This window comes from Dendroctonus ponderosae, unplaced genomic scaffold (assembly GCF_020466585.1).
Source record: "Dendroctonus ponderosae isolate FM_Combo_2020 unplaced genomic scaffold, Dpon_F_20191213v2 Dpon_F_20191213_7, whole genome shotgun sequence".
Lineage (NCBI taxonomy): Eukaryota > Metazoa > Arthropoda > Insecta > Coleoptera > Curculionidae > Dendroctonus > Dendroctonus ponderosae.
This window is the reverse complement of record NW_026018916.1, coordinates 9518874-9531604: the sequence shown is the minus strand read 5'-3', so window position 1 is coordinate 9531604 and position 12731 is coordinate 9518874. Positions and strand designations below refer to the sequence as shown.

At 33.3% G+C, this 12731-nt stretch overlaps 2 protein-coding genes across 5 annotated transcripts in view; one reads left to right on the top strand and one right to left on the bottom strand.

Moving 5' to 3' along the window:
* LOC109542853 (ecdysone-induced protein 74EF) overlaps positions 1 to 12731 on the bottom strand; it is a 160704-nt gene that overhangs the window by 8929 nt on the left and 139044 nt on the right. The window lies entirely within an intron of this gene.
* Positions 1 to 12731, top strand: part of LOC109542900 (small nuclear ribonucleoprotein Sm D-like protein) — a 159778-nt gene that overhangs the window by 14269 nt on the left and 132778 nt on the right. The gene's annotated exons all lie outside the window — the stretch shown is intronic.

Sequence of the window (12731 nt, the reverse complement as noted above, 5' to 3'; positions counted from 1 at the left end):
CTTGGCAACTTTGGCGAAAATAAGGAACAAGAAGAAGCTCGTGAGCAGACTGCGACCAGCACTTACGGAGACGTGGAGAGGAAGCCAACTAGAAACGGGGTGTTTGAACGGCTCAAGGTCCAATACGGGATGCATTTGTTATGCACGAGGCTTTTTGCAGTATTGCCAAATATTTGGTTCAAATAAATATAGATTAGACACGTACGGGCACTTCTGGTTCAGCTTCAGATCAAACCACCACCTAAACTGCAGTACAACCAAGAGGAAAGAAATCCATAACTTCCTTCTAGATCTAGCGTCTTTAACTAAGTTATTAGACCATCCTTCCGACATGGCAACGTTACGTGCAGGATTTAACAGCCAGTAATAATTGAAAGCGACAACAGGAATTATCTGCAGCAAACATTATTTTGCCTGGCAAAATGGGGTTATTGATACAGTACAAGGTCAATGGGGATTAAGTTCGATCTAAATGCAGGCGCTGAAGACGTATGTGTAATGGGCACCATACATATGCAACTGAGTTCGACATCGCTTTTTTATCGAGCAACGAATTGCATTTTATGTAACTTTGCAATGCAATCGCGTTTTGTAACAACGCGAAATGCGCACACTGACATCCAACAAGAAGCTGATCATTGAGGATGAAATCGACTTTATTTAAATCCATGCAATACTAACAATAAATGGATTTTAACGGATTAAATAAGCAAGTGGCAAACCACATCGGTTGATTCTTCAGTTGATCAAATTTTTGGTGATTATACTACGTGTGCATAAAAGTTGGTTTTGGTGCTGATTGTTAGGAATTTTGCTTGATAATTGCATATAACTTTTTTATTTTACTACTGTGAACGATTCCTTCATTACTTACTAAATACTTGGATTTAATTTACTATACAGGGTGCGTGGGGTTTTCTTTGTGGATATTTGGAAACTGAGCCCGGCATATACCGGGTGTCAATTTGAAAACTTCCCACCCTAAATATCTTTCTTGCAGTTAAAAATATGGAAAATCGGAAAGACAAGGAGGCTAAAAATATTAATTTAAAGTGCCCCCCTTAAAAATAAAATTGACGGGTCTTTCCGATTTCTCATATTTATATATATAGATATATAAGATATTAAGGGTGGGAATTTTTCAAATTGACACCCGGTAGATATATGCCGGGCTCAGTTTCCAAATATCCACAAAGAAAATTCCATTTTACGCCAGAGTAAGATTTTCCTGTGAAATTGTAAATTTCAATGCAACTGCGATCACCGAGTTTGAATTGAATTTATTTGCGGTTAGATGTTTAAATAGTGAGTAAGCAAGTTGTGCAAGAAATCGCGTTTAAAACGTTTTTAAGGACTAGACGCATAATAAATTGAATTTGTCAGAATTCAATTGTGGAGAGGGTCATGCATCGATGTTTCCTATATACAAGAACCTTCTTCCAAAATATTGAAAAACATCCTTCTACCTAAGAACTAATGTTGATATAAAAATTCGAAAGAAAAATAGAACCATTGGGCCGATATTTTGTGAATGAAAAACTTACTAACGACTTTTCGTCTCTTCTCGTCCCCTAACGAGAACTTTTTGTCGAGACATGTTGTTTATATATTTTAATATACTTTGTAAATTTATTAGATGATCGGTGATCAAAGACAAATATCCTGGTGATTATGTCTATAGAATCGTTATTATTTCAAATACGACTTTCAAGTTCAACTTTTCAAGCAATTCAGGTATTTACAGTTACGGAGCAATGACAGTGTTAGAAACTGTTTTAAAAATTGAAGATTTTCAATATCGAATATGAGAGATTCGAAACTCTACACAGGATGATGCAAAATGAACTATAAAAAAATAACGAGCGCAATCCTGAGCTCATTCTTAGTATAAACTGTGCCTTTAATTCGTCATGGTTATCGAGTTGTAACGTCACAAGAGCATGTTGATAATCATATAATTTCGTCGAATTAGTCCATTGTTTAGTATTGGATGGAAAAAAGCTCAATTTGCTCTATCTATAATTTGAACGTTACCATTTTCATGCAGAAAGTACCAGATTTTCTAAAAGGCAAAGATTTTCTTCTCCGATTTACGCTATTTTCGGTTTTAGCAAAAGTATTCGCGATATTTTCAATGAATTTGTTCGGACGTTTGTTAACAAAGAGTGTTTTTTTTTTTTTTCAATAAATACATACGACTTTAGTACTGTTGCTTATTATCACATTAAAAAGTTAGTTTAGAAAATAACGCAGTACATCACATTAAACAACTGAATAAAACCATTAAAAAGCCTAAAAATTTCTTACTAGAAATAAACTTATCAAAAAATACTTCGATTCATTATCTCGAAATGCACGAAAAATTGAACTTAAATTTTCATGTTAAATAAACGATGGTGTTCCATTAGTGAAAAAAGTACAGCTTCATACAAGAGTTCCTCGTATCAGAACGCCCAGGATATTATTTATCATTATGGGCCAAATGCCAATTCGCAGAGCACATTTCTTCCCCGTACCCAAATGTACCAAATCAGACCAATCTGCACAATTTGCCACCCCTAAAAGGGCAAAAATGAACACAATTGGCCCACACCCTAAATTTCTACCTACAAAATGTGAGGGTTTGCGACACCCTAAATTGCCCCCTTCTGGGAATCATCTCGGCCAATGGTAGTCGAGAATTCAATGCCATCCTAGTAATGTTTGGCTAAAATTAAAACCATGAAGGAACGTTATTTTTAGACCGTACATTTTGCACTTAGAAGAAGTTTGAACAGGAAATTCAAGGGTTATTTTTGGTTTTCGCGTTGATATACGAAATGTGCTTTTGGTGCGGCGTTGAGAAAAATTTGGATGATTTTTATTGCATGTTAATTGTGGTAGAAAACAGGTGGTGTTTTGCGCTCTATTTGGGATTTGTAGATATTTGCATTGAATGACCAGTTGGCGCCAAGCCCTATATTTACGTCAAATAAATGCCTCAAAGAACTAATTGTATACATTTACATGTATTATATGACGTGCTTCTGCTTCTGCTTCTTCGCATTTGACTACTGCTTATAATTTTACATATTTAGCCGACGTATATTGCATTTCTCATTTCCTGGTTTTTCTCTCTTGGATTTCCAATATATTATAATGTAACGAGTAGTTTAATACGCATTGAAAACTGCTGTTTAAAGGCATAAAAATAATCGGTCATATGAATGCATATTTGCTCTGCTGTTAACTTGCGTTTTTTTTTATCACTAACCAGTATGCACACCAAAAGGAATACATACACATAACATGTTTGCTCGATAACAAAAAGTTCAACAAATATTGGAAAATGTATATCATCAATGTTGCCACATACTGGGGATTATCGCAATCAGTTTTATTTAATTGGTTTTTCCTAATTCGCTCAATATACTTTAATCACTGGGATAATTGCATGCATCGCTAATATTTCGAATTTTTAGTTAGGTATTTAAACTGTTTGTGACTTTTGAAATCAGGTTTAATATGTACAGAATATTTCCTCATAAGGAATTGTAGGAGAGGAGGATTAAGGAGAGTATTTCCTCATCACTTTTTCAAAAAAATAATAGAATTATTGTACCATATTAAGTGACAACTGTATACATATTTATCGGCGAGAGAAGTGGTCATTGTGTCACAAATAGGGCCCAATACGGAAACAGGCAGACATCTTTTCCAACCCCAGCAATAAAATTAGCAAAACAGTTTTCCATACACAACAATTTAAAAAAACCAATAGAAGAAACATGCCATGTGACCATCGCTATATGTTGCTATGATGCACTGAGGACAAACAAATAGACTTGGAAGTAGGTATCAATTTGAGTATAGGAGAGACAAGATGGATTAAAAAGTGCATAAGAATGACGTCTTATGACGAGGATAAGAAGACTTTCGATTTGTGCGAAAAGCAAAAGTTGTTGTCGGGCATGGGCGTTTCGCTCAAGGGCATCAAAGTCTGGCCAGTTTGGAGGACTGCAACTGCAGTCCCACTAACATGGCGACTGAAATGGCGGATGACGGAGACGCGGGTCGGTCAGTGGTTCAGCGACCCGACTGTAGCGCCTTTCCGCGATTTCAAGGTCAGTCTCAAACCGCCAGACGGCCAATGTTTTGCTTCCGTTTACCATGTTGTCAAACTTAACCCATAACATAACAAAACACCCAGTTGCCAAGAAAAACACGACCTTTTTGGAGTGGAAAGTTACATGAACCGCATTTTATGCAGCCATTTTTTTTTTAATTTTTTTGACAATTGGAACAGCAAACCATCATTGTAATTCTGATATTTCCAATAGGAAAAATTAGTTAATATTTTTGGGGATGAAAATGAGTGGTCTGAGTTATAATATTCAAAAGTTCAATAAATTCAAAAGTTCAAGTCTAGCAAAGGAACTTTTTCGTGGGATGCACTTCTTTTAAAACAATAGCTACTTCCGGTCAAAGTCAGACAGGAAGTGCAACGAAACGTTTTTATTTCAAATACAACACTTCGTTTCTCACTTAATCATCTATGAAGAAGACCTCACTGCAAATGAACAAAACCACAAAAATAAGAAACAAAGTAAAAATATGACCTAAATAATAGCGATTCAAAACTACAAATTTTTTTTAGTGATTAACAACCCAACATTTTTAGCTACGAGCTATTACACCACTGGTCAATTCCTATTATGCCTACGGTCTAACAAATAAAATTAAAACTTTCGTAATTTGGTCTAAAATACTTGTATTAATAAAATTGTCGAATTAAGTGCGTTCCTTGAACCAAGAGCCAAGAGGAAATTGTGTGTTTAGCACATGCGCATGTTTCGAAAAAGATAAACAATTCATATTCGTTACACAGAAAATTTTTGCAAATTACTTGTTAACTGTTAAGGGATTTACAGTATAGGAAAAAGTTCTGCATAAATGAGTGTGGACAGTGAATTGCGAAAATGCAATATTAAATTTTTCTAGGCGTATACGAAGCTTTCCAAAACAGAAGAAAAATTGTTCTTACTTATACTGTCTAAAATACGCCATCACCATCGCAGCATTATTTGACACTTTTTCAGGAAAATGTTTCTCGCTATAACCTAATATATTGTATATAAAATATTTTAATATTCTTGATGTAAATTAATATCACTTCGCTGGATGTTTAATCAAATTCGAGTCATTTGGTATACAACTATTACATCCCAAGTGCGGTACTTGCACATTATTGACAAATAACTGTGGTGATTTTACTAACAAATAGTAATACGTTCATATTATAATAATTATTCCCTTACCTACTACTTAGTCAAATATCCATTCTATAAATTGCAAAGGATCCATTTGCGAAAATAATTTCCAATTTGTAGTTATCAAAAAGGAAAACCACTGTTCGTTTTGTTTCACCCTTTGCACCATTTTCTGATATCTAATTAACTTTATTAAACTCATTGCAATTATGCAATTACGAGTAATTGTAGTGAGGAAGCAAAGCAGCCATTACATTAAATAACTATTAACTGTAATATGATCTGATTTTACATCACTAGTGGGTAATTTGCCCAATCGAAATTACTACGTACTCAAAAAAATCCGAAATCGTTACGTTTTTTGATCATCTTTATTAGCAGGTAATAAAAAATTTAATTAATCTCGTTCCTCAATATTCGCAATACTACATTTTCATACTTACCAAATCGAAATGTTTGTCTAAAACGAAACGCCCGTCTTAAATCAAACTATTTTCAGGTGCGTCAACAGTAAAATCCAGTTTTAGTGTTTTAAGCGAATCAATAAACGAAAGTGAATGATGCCAATATCAAATTTTCTAAATGTAAACTGTTGTTAACAAAAACATAGACAATCCGCAGACAGTCTAATTACTTTATTTGTGAGTGGGTCAGTTACCTTGCTAGTGTCTGCTTTAATAATTCGATGGCCATTTTAGCGCATCCTTTGTTAGTTTATAAAACGTTATGCAAATGAATGTCGATTGCGATAATACATCTGATCCTTGGACCCTCAAAATATGCTGCAGACTATTTTAGGAAGCACGGCAATTTCAGGAACAGGAAAACAATATTTTCCCAATACACGCACGCAAACTGGCTCTGTTTTGAATCCAATCTCAGGTAACCCGGGCTTAAATCAATCACCAAAAAAAAATTAATAGTCTACCGATTTATTAGCAGATTAGAACGATCTTTAAAAATAAGGTATCTGACATGTAACTATCCAGGCAGTCCGGCCTTCAATCTGGATTCGTTTTAAACGGAAATAGATCCATGAACTGATGTTGAGAAAATTTGCCTTAGATAAATATACCTACACGGCTTCTTCTTATAGACTTTTCAGCCATTTTTTTCACACAGACTAAACAAACTTGCCGCCGCATTGTTGTATTAACAAATCACAGATTTTCCTGTTTTTTAATCGTTTCTAACAATTCCGTCATAACTTTAAATCGTTTCTAGTCATTGCTATCATTTCATTTAACAATATCAGGCATTATTTCCCACATTTGCGACCAAATATTCGTCAATTTTATTATTAACAGTAGGTATTAAAAAGTACACATTGTACAAATAAAAATGAATTCAATGCTCCCATGTACTTGCAAACTAGTCTCATGTTGGAATTAATAATAATGAATCTACGCTAATCTCTTAATGGAACGCGAATGTTATTATTAATAAAAAGATGCATTATGAGTTAATTTCTGTATTTCGAATATTGGATTTTAACATTGAGAGCGTTGCTTATTTAGAGCTCACGTAATTACTCTGGCTTAGGTTATGACTTAATATGTTTGCTCTTTAGAATTCTTATTATTTGCCTTCATTTCGATGTATGAAATGAGTTGGTTCGATATGGCTTTATACATGGAAAGTTTCTATCAGTTATTGGAATTCCTTAAGCTGCTATTACTAGACCAATAAATAATGACGCCGAAAGGAAAAACAGGGAAAGAATTAATGTCCATTTTCTAATTGATGATTCGATACACATATTCACTAGAAGTGGTGAAATTTAGTCACTGATTTTATACGAACCCATTTTATTGTTTTAAAGTTTATATAAATAACGCAAAACTTAGCAGAATGATAAAATGTGTGAAGTCGTTTTGGCGCATATTGAAGACGTACCAAAAATCGTCAAAAGTTGGAATATTTCCTAAAATATTTCATAATGACTCCCAAGATCTAATGTTTAAAGTTTTCAGTTTCAATTTAAAAAAAATCATAACTAAGAGTTTAGTGATCTATTAAAAGAAAACTAGAGATCGATTGTCAGATCTGCGACAAAGGCACAAAAGCTTTGTTCACTTCCTTTAACTTTAAAATATATTTACAGTTACAGAATTACACAAGATAAGTGCGTTTGCGTATATGTATAACATTTTGTGCTCAGTTTTTTTGAAGAACCTAAAAATTGATCAGGTATATTAACCTGATAAGGCGGTTGTTACAAAATCATATTGACCTGATTTTAAATTATCATTAATTGATGCATTCAGAACACCCATGAAGATAAGGACAAGTGGAAACTTGGGCGTAAATAACGAAAATGATCAGAGAAAATAGCTAGATCAACATCGGAAATATTTCCCACTTCCTACCTAGAATTTTACAGATATTTGTGAGGTCGGTTTTTTTCATACCCGTAATTTTAACTCTGAATTGCGAATGTAGTAGGTAATGACTAGTTAAATTGGTTTACCAGAAAGAATAGTATGCAAATATTTGCATTCATTTATAAAGTGACCAGGCAATTAATTACTTTATTACGGCACAAAAGAATTTGATTGACTAAGTGTAGTAATAAATTAGGCAAAGTAATGTTAGACAATTAGACTTCGACGCGAAAACATAAGGCAAAAATAGTGGAATTATTTTAGAAACAGTACAAATATTTTACGATATAAGCTATTATGGACTTATATTTCCACTGGTCACGTTCATTACAGCAGATTTGAAACTAGATAAATTATTTGGAATAACATTATTTTATTTTACATTATTTTACAAACTTAGTGTAAAAGTAAAGTTCCTTTCTTCTTTTAACATTTAGACAAATTACTCCAAAACTATAGCATTGATTGACATCAAGACCTGATAAGATATAAATATTTCAGACGCTGCCAGGCGCAGGTTAAATCTGTAATGATTACACCCAAAAATTATCAATATTTGCTGTGAAATGTGTCGAAAGCATTAATTTAGGGGTTATAATTGTTAATTTTAGGGTCTAATCTCCGATGCAAAAATTGTAAAATGCTGAATTTGTTAGAAGTACCTACCTAGATCTACCAGCGGTTTAACTTCTTTAAAGTATATTTTCATCTAACCACATTTTTGACTGTTTGAAAATGGTCATTTTCAATACTTTTTTCAAGTTCAGCACTGTCAGCGAATTTAATGATCATCGAAAGCGAAGACCAATAAAATCGACCTCAAACGATGTTAGCATGAATTCCTAGTGAAATAAATGTTACTAGCTAAAGTCAATTAAATAGAGTAGTGAATCTATCAACAAATGTAAAGTGGTTGTCGCAATAGTTCGGGCTTGACAATAATTAAACTTTTGCTCTTGAAATGCTTTTATTCGCATGTGTATATGTATATATTTTTATTCACATTTCACATTGAAAGAGTTCTAGAATGTAAATTTGATAGTTGCAGTAACTAAAAATAACGTAATTCCGTAGAAAAGATTTTCAGCATCTGGACTAGGAGGTTTTTCCGAAAGATGAATTCAGATTTTAACTGATCATAACTGACAAAATTTAAGAACTCAGCAATGGTTAAGCAAACCAAAAAAAACGGGCTAATTGAAATATGATCTCATTACTCTCAGCCAATATCTAAAATTTGATGAAAAATAACTTTAAAGATCCCAGGCGATATTTAGAAAAGTAGGAACGATAATTAATTTCCTGGCATTTTCAGTTTGAATGAAATCATTATCAGCCTGCTGATGAGAGACCCACCAGTCAGTAAATGTTTACAATCTCAGATTCCATTTATTTTTAAGCAGCCACCTCGTGACTAACGCCACATAAAAAAACAGCAGCTAACAAACACCTACAGTTTCCTGATTCTGAACTGGTGATTTTCCTTTAACAGTTTTTATTGTCATCGATTTAAGGATGTTTGCTGCAACACAATTCGGAAGGTGTTAGAAGAATTCTAGGCAGGATTACATTCTATTTTCGTCCGTCAGCTCAACAAGCAATGTATTATCGCTGTGACATTGACCTAGGTCATGCTTTGCGCAACATAATAGAATGGGACTTGCACTTATTTATGATTTAGCAACGATCTTTTATTTATAGAGAGACCACATACCTGTCTTCGTTAAATGAAAATGAATTGTGTAAATCATTGTAACGGAGATAAGATAACGGCTTCAATTCATTCGCTGTAGCAGGTTGGTTTATTAGGAACCTAGCTAAACTCCATGTGTAAAACCATGCTGTTGAAGTACTGAACTGATTTAAGCTGATATGCTACACATGCTGATACATCTGAATATAGAAGTCGAAATACTTATAAACTATATCGATTTGTTAAAAAAAAAGATTCCAAAACAGTTGCGAGACTGTATGTAGGTATACCTACCTAGGTTTAACTTGATCCATTTAATGGCTACTCAGAGATGAAAAATGTGTTGTTTTTTTGCATATTGTCTATAAATTGATTTAAGGCCTAATAAAGATCGCTCGTCCTACCTACCGCAACCATTATTTAATGTGTTAATATGTATGTAAGCTGATATGTCCGTGTGTGTGAAAGAAATAAATAATCAGCTCAATATTAAGTATGGTGTGGGTTGCATCTATTCATATGTGTGTAGTTAAGTGATGGCCGTGACATTTTCTTGCACTGTATTAAAAATACAGTCGAAAATCGAAAATCTGGCATAATTTCAAATAGAAAAATAACCAGCACAGAAAAAATAATACGGTTGAGTTTGCACGTGGAACCACAGTGATTTTTTTGTGATGCAGTTAAGCACAATCAGTGGCTGTTCTGCTTGCACAAACATGTACTAAAATCTAACGCAAACACAGGGTTTATCTGGTGAATTGCTTATTTTTAAAATTTTATATGCAGAAATACACGCAAGTTATCACTTGGGTGTTTGCAAATTAAGAACGATTGATAATCGAAGGAATATACATATCGGCACCGTGTTTTAGCAAGAGGATTGCTTGGAAGATGGAAATTTGCGTAACCGTCGGTGATAACCTACATGCTCCCAAAAGGATTAACGTGCTTTGGAAACGTTCAAACCGCCTTGCTTGAAAACTGATTCTATTCTCTGCCTTCTAGAAGAATAGCTCTTATAACCAGAGTATTGCGTTATGATGCAAAAACTCTCAATTTTTTTTATCTTGTCCTTCAAATCACCGCTAGATCGCGAATTTTTAGCGATGACCTGCCTCAATAGTCTGGCAGATATTTGCAATTTTTTGATGCTATTTATTCGATACGGTCTCGTAATAGGAAGAAACAGAACAAACAAGTTTGAAATGGTCGCGTTCATGCCGGGACAAATCGTCTAGGGGTCAAATCTATTTTGGAATTTATTGACTCATTTAAAAAAGCTTCCTTATAACCATGTCGGTGAACTTATTCTAAATCGTGTCCATTGTATCGGGTATCCTTGAACCCCCCTATTTTTGTGTTATTGAGGAAGGTCAGGACAAACTTCTGTTTCACGTAGAGCAAATAATGATATATAATTAATTTTCACTTTGACGCATAAATAGATCATCGCCCACTGTTACAGATCTGCTTAAACATAGCTACTTACCAATATGCATCACTTACTTACCAATCGAACTCAAATTTTCATAAATAAATAATATTTTGAAACAACCACGGAATATGATACCTGTATATCGTAATCAATTTCACATCCTTGACCTCAGGTTTTTACTCTCGGATCGATACATAAGTATTCATCGTCAAAAAACCACTTAAAAATCAATTTCCACAAGCGACAAATATGTGTTTCATGTAAATCCAAGCTTTGTGTATTTATACACGGAAAATAAGTTCGATTAGCTCGGATTTCGACTGATTGTTTCAAAATGTACTCATGTTTTATTTACAATGTGCCAGTAGACAAAATCTAATTTTGGCAAACCACAAAGTCGGATATAATTACAAAAAAAATTAAGAGCATTGAGAATAAATTACGCGGATTTGCTTTTTGGTTAATTTAACTGATGTTTAATTTTGCCAAATTCAGTTTCAATTATTACAAATCAGCTTCTCATCGCGCTCACGATTATCATCACTCATCAATCGGTCACATACAATTGTCCCCTCGTAAATAAAACGCAGTCGACCAAATGAACTACCGCACGTCGTTATTAAGAAACAGGTTTTTGTAGATCAATTACATTGAAGAAAGGAGAATTGTTTGAAAACCTTCCACTAAATATTTTCTATTTTTTGCTAATCCCAAAGTAAAATTCTGGGATTATAATCTATCCCAATAAAACGCTGTAGGTTGTATTACGTCCCGTTTCCGCACTATTTAAGACCCATGTGTTCGTTCAATTAGTTCTAACCAAATGGAAAGCTTATTTATTGAGACTTTGTACTAAATACAACTAATATGTATTTAATGCAGAAGAGACAAGTTTATTTTCAATCGGTTATAAACATCATGCAACATTAAATTAAAAAAATTAAATTAGTTTCTAAATTAAAAAATTATATTTGCTATTGCCAAAGTGTTGGAAAATTAGTATGCGGTTAACAGTTATAGTCTTGGAAAAATGTTTGTTCTAAATCCACAAATCCGAGTCCAAAATTGTTTTAAACTCAAATATTCCAGTCGTACTTTAATGATTTAAGTCTAAGAATTAATATACATTTATTAGTGGTCATTGTTTAGATGACACATTTAACCAATTTATCAATATTACAGTCAGTTTTCATGATTTAAGCCGAATCTGCAACAATGCCTTCGAAATAATATAAAGTAAAAAATAATCTTTTTCATAAATAATAAATGGATATCTAATGTAGAACACAATTCAGTTGCCATTATTATGAATAATAAATAAAAATTCGAATTTAAAAATAGATTTTAATTTGCAAAATAATCCGACATTTATTTCAAATGAGTGGGTTGCAAATTCCATGCACGTTTTGAGATCTTATTAAAACCGATTGAGCATTCAACCGATGTTCTGTAGAATGATTTAAATAATTTTGTGGCTTTTTAATAATCGAAAAAAATAAACTCATGCGGGTATGAGTATACCTACTGGGTGTTAACGATAATAAAAATAAATCTTGCTCTAATCGCAACTGACCATGTATAAAAGATATATACGATATGTAGAACAGATAAATAAGTGACAATTAATTTAATTTGAATAGTCCGAAGCCAAATTTCTCAAAAGATTTCGGTGGATTTTGTTGATTGGAAATTTGATGGATTTTGATTCGAGAAGTGTTCGAAACGCTTAATAACTATTGAGGACAGAAAATAATGACGCTTAGATTTTGGCAGATTTCGTTTCTCTTAATACATAATGGTTTGAATTGAGCATTAAGTTGCGTTGTAATGCTTAACAGTTATTTTATTTGAGCCTTTCCAAACAGCTAGATTTTTATGATGCCTTAGGAGGTCCAGTAAGTAAAGCCGTATATAATGGATAAAGTTAAATTTTACTATTATAGTAACATAAGTACGGCTTCTCAAAT